Source organism: Cricetulus griseus (assembly GCF_003668045.3).
Source record: "Cricetulus griseus strain 17A/GY chromosome 1 unlocalized genomic scaffold, alternate assembly CriGri-PICRH-1.0 chr1_1, whole genome shotgun sequence".
Classification (NCBI taxonomy): Eukaryota; Metazoa; Chordata; class Mammalia; order Rodentia; family Cricetidae; genus Cricetulus; species Cricetulus griseus.
Genome location: NW_023276807.1, coordinates 269,660,932 through 269,675,506, shown reverse-complemented (window position 1 = coordinate 269,675,506; position 14,575 = coordinate 269,660,932). Strand labels below are relative to the sequence as shown.

Genomic DNA, 14,575 nt, shown 5'->3' with positions numbered 1-14,575 from the left:
CAAAGATTAGCCAAATATGAGTTGAGGATAGTCAAGTAGTACCTCTCAAAATATAGGCCTTTATAGCAGTTACCAGTCCTGTTGCTAACAGCCGCAGTGTTTTCAGAGAGCTGTCCCTCACAAAGGTCCTCAAAGACTGGAGGCAATTCACATCACAGATTCCTAAACACCTGTGTGACTGAATTCAATCTTTTTTTCAAAGAAACATACAAAACAATTTGTTCTGATGCTCGGCACAATTGGGAACAAATAGGTGAGGTGTTTTTAAGCCAGAAACGTGTACATCAGTCATTCAGTACAACAGGAGGGGGAGGGGTGATGTTTTTATAACCATCAGCAACTTTCATTGTGTACACCAAGTACATCAAAGAGAATCATACCTCAAAAATAGGAAAACCAAGGGATCAAAGGATGGAAAGACAGATCAAAGAGTGTGGAAGGGAGAAGAAGACAGGAAGGAAAGAACAGGAGGAGGAGAGGGAAGGAGGGAGTGAGAGGATGAGGTATGGAAGGAGAAGAGTATAAAAATGGGGAGCAAATGAGAGAAAAGGGGAGGGAAGAAATTGCATGCCTGTGCGTGCACACACACAATGCAAATATAGACACACACACAATGCACACACACACACATATACACAATACGCACATGAACACACACAATGCACACATACAATGCACATATAGACACACACAATGAACACATAGACACATACAATGCATACATAGACACACACAAAGCACACACACACAATGCACACATAGACACACACAATGCACACACACACAATGCACATATAGACACACACAATGCACACACACATATATACACAACGCACATATTGACACACAATGCACACACACATATACACAATGCACACATAGACACACAATGCACACACACACAATGCACATATAGATACACCATGCACACACACACAATATGCACACACACACACAATGCACATATAGATACACCATGCACACACACACAATATGCACACACACAATATGCACACACACAATGCACATATAGACACACACAATGCACACACACAATATGCACACACACACAATGCACATATAGATACACCATGCACACTCACACAATATGCACACACACACAATATGCACACACACAATGCACATATAGATACACCATGCACACACACACAATATGCACACACACACAATGCACACATAGACACACACAATGCACATACACAATGCACATATAGACACACACAATGCACACACACATATATACACAACGCACATATCGACACACAATGCACACACACATATACACAATGCACACATAGACACACACAATGCACACACACAATGCACTCACAATGTACAGATACACACACATATATACACAAAGGCATGTTTATGTTCATAGACCAACTGTATAAACAGAGATGTACCAAAATATGCACATAGGTTTATATACAAATATATATGTGTGTATCTGAACTTATTCTAATGTGACTGCATTGTATGTAATAAAAGATGTTTAACACAATGAGTGCATATATTAATATAATATCTTAAACAAAATACAGTGTCTTATTTCATACGAAGAGAAACATATGATAGCTCCGTCTCCTCACAAATTAGAATATTACCCTGCTACACTTTTGTTGAATCAGGGGAGATTTCATGAGTTGCCCAGATCACTTGAAGGCCACTTTTGCTGTAAATACTATTAACTTGATTCTGTGATGTCTGATGATGACTAGACTGAGATGAGGAGTCATGGCTCTTTGTTTTCATATTGTGTCTGTCTCTTTTGCTGCCTCAGACTTTGGGCCAGCTCCTACTCAGCACTGTCTGTGGACCTGTTGATTACTATGGAACCTTTTATCTAGAATAATACAGATATTATTAACTTAGACTTGCCTGGTCTCTCTACTAAGCTAATGACACTTTCCATGCACCAATATTTAGATAAGAGACATTATATTTTATATATACATAGATATCCATATCCATATCCAGATGGTCTTTGATTTACCATAACTCAGGTTACTTTTTTTTGCACCAGACATTTAAGCCAGGCTTCTACAGCTAGTAGGCTGCAGCTCTACTATTTCTTCCTCAGACTCTTGAGTCATAGAGTTTTGACCTTACTATGATACTTGGTAGAAATGCCACTTCAAATTTTGACATTTGTTCTTTCTCTGACTAACAGAAGATGGTTGAAACTGTCTTGTGCTGCTGATCAGAAGATAAAGAGAAGGAGCCAACACTGTTCTCTCATGCAGCTGACGACTTTGAGGTAATCTTCCACATGACTTTGGATTGGAAGTAAAAGTTCTACTGCCTCACTTGATATTCATAATTCAGTTTCATATTGTTTATTCTCCTAGCTGTTTCCAGGAATCCTGATTTCAGCCTCCACCTTTGGATTCTAAAAGCAACCCCCTCATTCATAACTACCCCATTCCTTGGGACTCTTAAAGGTGAACAAACAAGGAAGGACTTAAATGAGGAAAGACTTAGTTTAGGTTATAGTTTGGATGTTCAAAAGAATTGAGAAACCCACATAAACAGTTGGCCTGAAAAAGGGAAAGCATATCGACCCCAGACGCTCTTTGGGAGGCCAGTACGGGACTAATCCAGCCCCCTGATCATGGATGCCATTGGGGAGGCCCCTGCACTCCTGGGAGCCTCCGGAGGTGGACTGGCTTTTTGCCCTGCTGTATGTGGGGGACTTCGAGAGCCCATCCCACTTGAAGGGATGCACTCTGTCTCTGAACACATGGGGAGGGACCCAGGCCCAGCACAGGAAGATTTGGTGGACTTGGTGGAGCCCCGGTTGGGGGCCCTACCCTGCCTGGGGAGTGGTGGGTGGATGGGGTGGGGGTAGGTTGGAGGTGGGGGAGAAGGAATGGGGGTAAGGGGAGGGAGAGGGAGAGGGGAATTACATGTGAAACAAGCCTGTTCCCTAACTTGAATTAATAATAATAAAAAGAGAGAGAGAAAAAAAAAAGAATTGAGACCAAGGATGGATTGTCTTTCAAGGTAGGTCAATCATTCACAACGTTTTGTGGCATCCTTGTCACACGACAGTCACTACTTTAGGCATGATGACATAAATCAGAAAACAGGCAGTCAACGTCCCTGTTACATGCAGCTTAACTGGTTGACAAGAAGCACACATAATAAACAAGACACATGGAGAGTGTGCAGAGTAGATGCTTTGTGCTGGGAGAGCAGCAGAGCGGAGGACAGGAGGTCACCAGTGAAGAGTCACAGGGACAGACTGATCTATGACACAGTGCTGTTGGAGTGGCTCTTAGTGGAAATGGGGATATCACTGAAGACTTCTCAGAGGCAGAGGGAATTAGCTGTGTGAGAACATTCCATGAAACAGTAACTAGCAGGAAGATTTTTGACAAATTCAAAGTGCCAGAGTGAGCAAAAGGTGGCATGGTGGGCAAGAAGGACACAGAAAATCTTCGATGAACCTTACAGGATCACCTTTAGGTCACAGTTAGCCTGTTTTCACTCTGACTGAAGGGGGACTGCAACAATAAATCTTTCCACCAGCCACCGGAGTTCCGCCCGCTACCACATTAGGGTCCCAAGTAACACAGAGAGACTTGCATTAGTTACAATGCTGCTGGCCAATGACTATGATTTCTTATATGCTTGCTCTGTCTTAAGGATCAACCATAGCCATTAATCTATATATTTATAAACTTATCTTATGGAGGACGCCCCTGGACACCAGGGGCACGTGTCCTCTTCCCAGGATCACGTGGCAGCTCCACAGAGAAGAGAGGAGAAGGAAGAGCACAATTTCCTGCTTGTCCCTGCTTATATTCTGAGTCTGCCTGATATGTCACTTCCTGCCTGGATCACAAGACTTCTCTTTACTAGATTTCCCAGAATCCTCCTCGACTCCTAGTCCCACCTATCTTGCTTCCCTATTGGTCAACAATACTTTATTTATAACCAATAAGACAAACGTATACACAGAAGGACCTCTGCCATCAGGGGATCTGAGGGTTTGCCTTTCAGCTATCTAAGTAGATATGTCAAATTGGCAATTGAGTATCTGTTGTCTGCAGAGTGGTCAGAGGTAGAAATGCAATGTGGGGAGTACTCAGTGTATACACCATAGGCTGAGTCATGAAACATGATGGTATTTTAGAAGGGTTAACTGAAGATAAAGTAGGGTAAGAGCTTCACCCAGAGGCAATCCCCATCAAGGGAATGAATCAGGTGATCAATGGTGACATTCCCAGGGAGTGGGAGCATCTGCCTGTGGAAAGAGATGGCTAGATAGACAAAAGGCTTTGACTTCATGCATGTTATAGCAGAAGTGTATTTTCAAAATTTGGATGCCTCTCAATTCTGTGCTGTCAAATGTTTAGCCGTCGACATTGTAAGGAAAAGAGTAAGCCTTGTGTTTGCCAATTTACCCTGGTGTAAATACTCCATCATGGCCAATTTTGAACTGGAATATGGAAGCTAAATTCACTTAGTAGTAGCTGAAAACACATCAGTCAATGCAAAACTTTTGAAATATATTTTGGGGATTCATTTCAAGGGTGGCACAATTGAAACCATGGGAAAGGATGACATCTTTAAGGACTGTACAATGATAAAGAGGATGAAAGAAAAGGCAGGATTTAGATGAATGCCCTACTATAAGACCAAGAACATCCCCAAGTTGAAAGGGGAAAGTAAGACTGAAGAGGTAGTTCCATGGTAGAGCACTTACTTAGCACTTTTGAGGCAATGGGTTTCATCCACACTACTGAAAAAAAGTTGAATATATGGGACAATAAAATTGAAAAACAAAAAACTAAAAATAAGATATTAAATAGCAGAACAGTTTTCAAGCATTTCTAGCTGCATTTTGTTACTGTGGTCAAGTATCTCTTTCCTTCTTTCTGTGTGTTCCTGTGATACAAAAGTAAGTCGGGAGCAGGGAGAGCTTTTCTTTACATCCTTTTACAGAATGGGCTCAATGAATTGTTCATAAACCTATTTGAGGATTTCAGTTTGACCTTGAACTTCATTAAAAGTAATTTACTTCAGCTTCCCTTAAAATAAAATATCATCTTGTCTATGTGACCAACATGTGTGGTGATGATTAGTTTGGGTTGTCAACTTGACAGAATCAAGAATAACCTAGAAGACAGACCTGCAGTTGTTTCTGGGATGGGTCTTCTAGATTCTGTTGACTGAGGTTGGGAATCCCCGGTGACTGTGGACAGCACCATCCCATGGGTGGAGGTCCTACACTGATCAAAATGAAGAAGTGGCTGAGCACCACCCTCATCTCTTTATCCTTCCTCAAGTGTGGCACAGTGTGTCCTGTCACTCTGGTTTCCGTGTCTTGTCTGTCTTGATGGGCTTAAAGTGTGAGCCAAGGCCAAGACTTCAGTAGCTCTTGTCAGGAGTTTTGCTAATGTGTCGAGAAAATAAATGGATACACGTGCTGTTTGGCTTTACAGATGGTCACAGTGGCTTCTCAGATGTGTTTTAGTTTGCTTGCTTTTTGATTCAGCTGTCACCTGGCAGAAGTCTGAAAGATAGTTATGCTGGTCAATACTGTTGAAAAGTCCATTTATCACTGATATACTTAGATGAGCTGCTTTTTCGATACGACTTCATTGATGAAGAGTAGAAAAAAAAGAATATAATTTTTGTTTGTTTTTCTTTAGTTTGATTTGAGGTTTGCTGTTTTTCTTGTCAGTCTTGAGACAGGTCTTAATCTACAGCCCAAGGTGGCCTGATGTTTGCTATACAGTGGAACCTGGCTTTGAATTTTTGGAAATCCTTTTGCATCTGCCTCCAGAGTGCTCGATATTCAACACCACACCTGAAGAGTCTATTTTCAAGTATTAATTCTTAATTCTCTAAAAGCAACCCATGTTACAATAACCAGACATGGGGCACAGCATTCAGAATGATGTGATTTTTAATAAACCCCACTTAACTGTGAGATGTCACACATACATGGGAATAATATTTTTTTAATTTTATAGGACAGTCTTATTATTTCACAAATGTATTCTTTTTATCAAATTAAGAATTATGCTGTTGTTTTCAATTTCACTTAAAAATATGTAAACACTGTTAGCAGATTTGGATTCCACACACAGTGTCTGCTGGATGGTGTGAAGAAGCCCATCTAAATATAAAAATTCTGAAAACAAATTCTCCACAAACCCTACCCACATGCACTTTGGGTCTATGCTGTTAGGATAGCTGACTGCTTGCTCTTCCTAGCCCTCAGTTTAGGACTAAGTGCTCTCCACAGTTGCCATAGAATCATGGGCTGTAAACCAGTGCTCATTCTGAACATCAAACAGGCTCCAAATCCAAGGATGCTCTGCTCTTGGGGTGTCAAAATTATGACTTGAAAAAAGCTGTTACATTTTTTCCCTAAGTAAAAATCATGTTGAAGTCAGTGAGCCTCTTCCAGGAGGCATAGCTCCAGCCCAGTGTTGGGGGACCTCGTGCAATCTCCCCTCGGGCCCATATATGAAATGAGGACAATACGGAGACTTATGCGTTCACATAATTGATCCACTTTCATCCACATAAAGGGATGAAAAAGTCTCAGGTTATTAACAGTTCGGTGCTTTTACAGCTCCCACCTACCACCCACTTACTGCTTTCAGATTTCCCCTAATTGAATTACCAAGAGCGCACCAGGTGACCTTAGTTGTCCAAGAGCTATTTATCACATTTGTTTTAAATGAATTACATTTAAAAAAAAAGAAAATATTCACTCCATCCATTCCCCCTTTTGTGGTAATTATATCCTCCGTGCTCTAATGTTCTTGTGACTTTTATTTTCAAGAAACAACTATTAACTTTCACACAGTCAGTGACCTTGTTTGGATGACTCTGCCCTATCTGATGACCTTGAAGCAAAAAATTGTAGAAGCTTCAATTGGCAAGTTCGCCAGCATCTAGTAAAGAATGAAGAGGCTAAGAGCTCTTCATTTCTCAGCATTGGCATTCATCATGGAAAGACATATAAAAAGAAAGGGCAAATTCCAATGACATGCATCCAATAAATCGGAGCCTCTTGTCACAGTGACCGCCATTCAGCTTGTTTCTAATCACAATGCGTAATGTGCCCACATTACTTACATCTTAACCCCCTGAACATGGGCTTTTATGACAGATTCCTTGCTATGTATCTTTAAATGTCCTCAGTTTTCTCTACTACAGGATTTTCTCTGCCTGTTAGATGACATCTTGGATATTAGTAGCACTTTGTTTTTGCAATGGCGTCTGATGAATAATCAGAGATGGAGAAATTCAGAAAGGCCTCTTAGCTCCAAGTAGACTATCATGCAACTCTCAGTTGTTTATGAACTGCTTTCTGTCCAGGGAGCCCACCACTGAGCAATTTGTATGACATTTCTTCCCACTTTATGATAATAGGTGAGTTCAAAATTACCTTGCCTGGATCTAACTATAAATTTGTATTCAAGATAAAGTTCTGTTCCCCATTTTATTTGTGAATGGGAATGGGGTGATTTAATATGGGCTACATCACTGCCAGCAGAGTCCATATCCTGTGGTCTTCTCTATTAAACAAGTCTGGATAAATTCTAAAAACCACAGCATGTATAATGAAGTTTAGCAAACACAGATCTCTCCAGCTCTCCCAGTCCTCACACCTAAACATCACATCTCACTTGAGGACAATAGAAGTTCCACAATAACTTGGGGAGGGTACAGGACAGGAGAAACCACCAGTGTGAGACTGAAGCCCATCTCCCAGGTTCACCTTCTGCCAGGCAACAGTTGCTCACAGTCTCCAAGCCTCAAGGAAGACTCTCTGATGTCACATGATCCTCTGGGCCCATTTGGCTAAAAGTAGATACCATGTTAAGAGTAGGATTTTGCTCTTGCTTCTATGAACACAAACCCAAATAAGTCAAAACCAAAACAGAAGAGCTACCAAGGATGCCGGTGGCTTTATTAAGCGCCTGAGATGGTGCTGTGTTTTCATCTTTGCAATACTAGTCCCCTAACCTCTGTGATAACATTTATTAGAAAAGCAATGAACCATGGGGTTAATCCATGTTTTGATGCCAGGAACTCTATTAAACAGTACATTTTAAAGAACTTTATGTCTCTGAATTTTCACATTTTCTCTTCCAGATGACTACAGCACACGTATTAAAATTTGCAGTTAGTCTTTTGGATACAGAATTGATTTAGATTACATAGTATAGTATATTCTTTACCCAAAATACAATTTTCTTTAAGACCATTCATCAAATGACTGCCATATATGGAACATGCTATCGCTGAAGAGGGATCCATGGAGGAAAATCCTTCCCACGGCCTTCTTTTTTGAGACATGATTTGTCTATTTGCAGATGGCCGAGTCTGATGACGGTTTTCTAGAGTCCCATGTTCCTGTGCCATGTCGGATGCTAAGGCAAAGCCATTAGTTTTGGCTATTCACTATGCCATTGTATCCTGAATTGGCCGGATCATGTTACAAAGCTAGCCCTCATCGAGTTTCCATTCCATCTAGAACATCAGCCAGTTTCCTAGACTTCCTGTATTTTCTGTCATTCATATCCTGGGGCAATCTCCCAGAATATCTCAGTGCCCACAAGCAATAGTGGACATTATACCCAGCCACTAAGAATGATCTACTGTGTTAATATTATTTTACAGATTTCAGAGGATTAATATTCCTAAAAATTATAATTCCATTTTTCTTACACTTCTATTATTATTAATTGGCTAAAGAAATATTTTGACTTTCCTCTGGAGTACACACTCCTCTGGGGGAAATACCCATGACTAAACTTCTCTGTGAATAACTACTACCAATCACTTTCTAGGAATGGATTCTAGATCTCACTGGCATCTAACATGGGAAAGTGTTGAAAACAAAGAAGGGAGAAGAAAGCTATTTTGTTTCTTTTTTGCTTCATTATCATTCATAATAATATAACAATAGCCTAACTCTAATTAGGTTGTCATCCATAATTAATAACAATACATAAACACCATTGACTGAGGATTTCAATAATCAGGAATAGCATTAAAAAATTATTTACAGCCGGGCGTTGGTGGTGCATGCCTTTAATCCCAGCATTTTGGAGGCAGAGGCAGGCAGATCTCTCTGAGTTCAAGACCAGCCTGGTCTACAAGAGCTAGTTCCAGGGCAGCCTCCAAAGCCACAGAGAAACCCAGTCTCGAAAAACCAAAAAAAAAAAAAAAAAATTACTGGGTATCTATATTCAGGGAGACTCTGCTCCGTAAGACAGGAGGAACACCAGCAAAACCAAATCACCAGAATCAACATCTTATTAGTAGAAAATAGCAATACTTCTGAAATTTAAAGAGCATTTTAAAGCCCACATCTCATTTTAATAATATTCATGGTGTTTGTCTTCTTCTACAATGTTTTTCTTTTACTTCATCAGCTCTATGGTTGACCAGAGAAATTCTGGAGATGAAAAGTATGATAATTAAATTAAAAATTGCCACGTGACACAACAAATGGCTTGAGCAGTTAGAAGTAAAACTGGTAAGCATTGAGATTTATCAATCAAAGTTTTTAGCTGGAGGATTCACATAAAAGGAGACAAAGGAAAAACAACAAACCTTGATGGCTTGTCCATACCATCAAGTTAGTCAACATCTGGATAACAGGAGTCCCAAGAGAAAGAGGGAGCAGGAGAAAACAAACAGGAAGAATATTTGAAGACAGAATGACCAAAACTCCTAAAATTTGATGAAATACTTCAATTCCTATGGCCTTAAGCTCAACAAACTTTTTGCAAATTAAATACAAGAAGATCCACACCTAGACAAGAAGAATAAGCAAACATTTAAAAATTTAAAGACAAAGAAAGTCAAAAGTAGCAAGAGATACCAATTTACATCCGAGGACATGCATTACATTAACAGCTGATGCAGCCACCAGAAACTGAGGGGCCAGTGGGCAGTGTGACAAAGCTGAGTGTCAGAAAGGGCTGTCAAACAAGAACCCTACGCAGCATGAGCAAATCATTCCACCATGAAGTGGAGTTTCAATATTTCGAAATAGAAGGAGAAAATTTGTGTTTTCTGTCCGATGAGAAATAGCAAAAGAAACTCTCCAAGATGGAATGAAAAGACACTAGGCTGTACTTAAAAATATTCCTCAAGAAATTAGGAGCATTGATAAGGCAACAACATTGGTAGATATAAAAGATAGTATGATGTGTATTTTTTTCTCTTCCCTAAAACACAAGGCCTTACAGAGGTGCTGTAAGCTTTACTGGTGGACATAGTAAGTGAAGACTCATCTCTATGGCAGCAACAACCTAGAGGGAGCAGAATGAAAGCCAGATACATAGAAGTATTTGTGTAGTTCAGAGATTTCATTGTTATGATTCCTAGCTAGATTGTCCTACATTAAAATCATTGTAAACCTCCCAGCAACTACTAAGAAGATAATTCAAAACACCGCAGAACAAGGACATTACAATTGCACAATGGAAAATACTTATTTATTTCCTTTAAAGCCTGTAATAGGGAAGACGTCAATGGGCCAAAATATATAAGAAACAAATAACAAAATGACATATGTGAACCTTACTTCACTACTAATTGTGTTAAAGATACATGTTTCAATGATACATAGAGATTGGAAGAATTTTTTTAAAGAATACAAATCCATGTTGCACCAGAACACCTTGCACAAAACACATGTTTTTGAAGCATCAGGATGTGGAAAGATAAGTTAAGCACAGGGAAGTTCTCCAGTACAGGCTGTGTATTGGTTCATTTTAAGCCTCAATAATTTATTTTTACATGTGCATTTTTTGGCATAACTGTGTCTTATGTTTTCCCTCTGTCTTCCTTTTAGATGCAGACCAGAGGCTAAGTGTGTTGGCTTTCCCACTCTTTCTCAAAACTCTGCTCCCTTCCATGTGGCTGATACTCACAATGTGGCTGACCTCCTTGCCTAACTTAAACATATGATTCCTTCTCTAGGAGCTAGGAAACATGATGGCCAAAAAAAAAAAAAAAAAGCCATCTCAACCCAGTAACATTTAGGTTCACACCTTTATAATCTTAAATGTGTATTACTCAAATGGGATAAGTTCTAAATAAATTGCCAGGAACTCCTCAAACTTATTTCTGCAACATATTTTTTTTTAATTCTCAAAATAGTAAGAAAAACTTCAGTAGACAGAGTTGCACACCTTGCTTAAGACTAAACAAGAAACAGATAACCTTTGTGTCCTTAAGTTGAATCCTCAATTTAATGTTGCTCCATCACAGAGGTATTTCCATCCAAGAAAACAGGATGAATCCTTAGCATAGTTCAAATTCATAGGATCTTATTCTCTATGAAAATTTTAATAGGTTGGAGTTGTGTATATCTGATATATATCCAATTGAAATATATTAGATAGATAGATAGATAAATAGACAGATGATAGATAGATGATAGATAGATGATAGATAGATAGATAGATAGATAGATAGATAGATAGATAGATGATAGTTAGATAGATATGCATATCTGGGTGACTAAGAGAAGTGGGTACCGGTAAGTTGGGTGAATAACTCACCTGTTTCACTATGACTTTTCTAGGTAGAAACTGAAAGCCCTAAGTATTAGTGATGCTATCAGCACTGAGAAAACAAAGTTAACACAGGCTCCAAGAGTCTCTCTACTGACTGCATATATCTAGACACACACCCTCTCTCTCTATCTCATATATATATATATATATATATGTATATATATACACACATATACATATATATATGTACATTCATGTATGTATATATGTAGATATATGAATATGAGATAAAGCTGTCACCCCGGGGCCAACAGTGCTGCAACTGACTCTCCTCCAACAACACTAAGTGACTGACTCTCCTCCAACAACACTAAGTGACTGACTCTCCTCCAACAACCCTAAGTTAGCCTCTCAAACAGGAGAAGGTCTCAGTGTTAACACATTACAAGTTATTCTTCTTGGGCACCATGGAAACACCACGCAGACACAGAAGAAAACAGGATTTCAAATCAGGCTTTAAACAAACCTAGGGACTCTGCCACAAGGCCCTGCCACTGGGTAGGGGAGGGAAGGAGAATGCATTATTGTTTTTTCCCATGTTTATTCCTATCCTGTCCATAAAGCAGGGGCCTTCTCTTTTTATTCACCATGACTATGCAACATATTGCCAATGTCTGGTACCTGGAGACTATACTTTTGATAAACTCATGACCATGTGAGTTCTGAGGTTTTGATCTTAATCACTATCCATCACCAGCCTTGCTCACCCCTTGTCTTCATCCTGATATTATCAGAGATTTGCATTACTCCCTGTGGCCAGGCATGACACTCTCGCAATGACTTCGTAGAGCATACCTTTGAAATCACTATCCCTCTGTCTCCAAAAGAGGAAACTGAAGATACAGCAGATAAAATAACTTCCCCATGTCTCCATATTAATCTCTGTTTGCCACTCACACGCTGTCTTTCCATCAACTGTTTTATTTTGGCAGAAAGAAAGACATCAGCATCCACACAGTGTGGAGCACAAGATAACAAGAGCTCCACAGATGCTCCATATACTGGCCACTTGTCTGTGTTTGCTACCAGTACTGTTATTCCTATCAATGTGATAAGGTAAATATTTTTCCTATCTGGAATATGAGCAGTCCCATCTGGGCCTCCATCCAGTGGAAAATGTTCAAATTAGCACAGGGTTATGTGTGGCTGCAATAACTATAATAATAACCTTTGAATTCACCAGATACTAGCAAATTTCTTAGTCAACAAATATTATAACCTCCTGGAGATTTTTCTTTTAATTTGTAGGGGGCAACCAAGAAAGGCATTTTCTTTAATTTTTAGTTTATTTGTCCATAACGAATAGAGTTGTAAAATCCACTCCCCCCCCCCTTTTAAATCCCTCAGGTGTCAGTACGTGATATTTAAATTTAATTCCCTAAAGCAGAATATCTTTATCTTCAAACAGCAGAAGGTAAAAGACTAGAGCAGACATCTTCAAATACATATGAGCTCATAGCCGGCGTCTCCTGAACTCCTGCCCTCACAAGCCCATTTAGAACACAATTTTCCAAATGCCACTGCTTTCTGGGATTGCAGGGAGGGGAGGAGAGCAGTTTCATTTCATTAGATTTATGTCAACTCCATTCTGCGTTTCTAGCATTAGAGACTCTTGGAAAAGTATGCTGCTTCCCTCCGGAGCTGCCAGCGCTGTGTCTCTGGCACTGTGAAGCCCAAAAGTAAATAAAATGATCCATGTGGTGCTGTGGGCCAGAGGAGGAGGCAAGAGAGAGAGGATGAGGGACCCAGTTGACATGCCCAAACCCCAACCCCAATGGCATACTGCTTGCTTTTTGGGTAGTGAGAGCTGAACTGTGCCAAATTGCACCCTCGCAGCCAAATTCTTCCCTCACTCTGTACAGGCAACTCCATCCAAAGTCAGTTGGTGTGGTGGGCATGTGTGAGAGTGAGGCTTGGCAACGGTGCCATCAGGGTCTCTTATCAACCGCGTACTTACTATGCAGTAAGTACCTTCCCTCCCATCTCAAACCAAATCGGAGCCCATTTGCTATTATCACACGGCAGCCTGTGTTGTATGATTTCCTCACTCTTAGAAGCATTTTGTGTTTTACCAGTCAGGAGCACATTTTGCAAGTCCCTGGCAAGGACAAGTGTACTTTCTTCTTGGCTTAAACATTTTCGGGAGCCAGATGAAAGAAACGGTGCCCAGGGAAAGCTTTAGATTTCATCAAATCATCGGGGAAGTAGTCTGTGCTCATGCAGTCAAGGTTTTAAGGGATTGTTTTTCCTTAATTAAAGGAGCAGAGATGCAGACAGAGCTGAGCGGAACACAGGGCTGTGGATGAAGCTATTTCCTGGACCTCCCTCCTCTGTTCTTCTCTGCCAGGCTGAGTCGCTAGATCCCACTTTGTGTGAGCAGACTCAAGTTGTATTCATCTGGAGGTAAGATTGACCTGGTTTACAGGTCTCCTCTATTCAACCCTAGAGCAGGACCAATCCTGTATCGTATTATATTTCTGACATAAAGCAATGGGCCTAGCAGTTAGTTCAGGGCAAGAAAGGTCCGTTTGTTGCCACATCTCCATTTTGTACTCAGATTAGTATCATGGAGAAGATGGGGTGACAGAGGTTCCCCCATGAGAAATGTAGATGCTAGCCATGGGTCCATTTGTGTAAGATGCTACTGAAAGTCTCCATGATCAGAGTGCTATAGAGAACGCAGCAGATAGGTACGCACCCCTGGTGGTACCTATGGAAAGGGTGATGGAGAAGACCGTGTCAGAACTGAGTCCTAGCAAAGACATGGATACTAATTGAAAGATTCGTGGAATATGGAGTGGTCCCAGGCAGGGTAGGGGTCCAAATGATGTAGGAGAGCATGAATTAGCAAGGACCAAAAGGACTTCCAAGCAGTCTATCCTGCAAATTTCAAGGGCCATTCTGAGACAATAGTTCCTTAAACTGGAAAGGTACACAATGTCTAAGCAAGTAAGAATAAATAATGATCTGTTTTCATAAAGTAA

The 14,575-nt window shown here is 40.3% G+C and overlaps 1 protein-coding gene and 1 long non-coding RNA gene across 7 annotated transcripts in view; one reads left to right on the top strand and one right to left on the bottom strand.

Annotated features, from left to right (window-relative positions):
- Positions 1-14,575, bottom strand: part of Hs6st3 (heparan sulfate 6-O-sulfotransferase 3) — a 726,575-nt gene that overhangs the window by 195,124 nt on the left and 516,876 nt on the right.
- Positions 1-14,575, top strand: part of LOC118238867 — a 69,604-nt gene that overhangs the window by 37,029 nt on the left and 18,000 nt on the right. For 5 of the 6 annotated variants that reach the window (XR_004772217.1, XR_004772220.1, XR_004772216.1 and 2 more), the window contains 2 exons: positions 2,195-2,281; positions 13,851-13,994. This is a non-coding gene — a long non-coding RNA (uncharacterized LOC118238867). Of the gene's footprint in view, positions 1-2,194; positions 2,282-12,523; positions 12,648-13,850; positions 13,995-14,575 lie in introns of all 6 variants that reach the window. The other variant, XR_004772221.1, reaches the window with a different exon arrangement.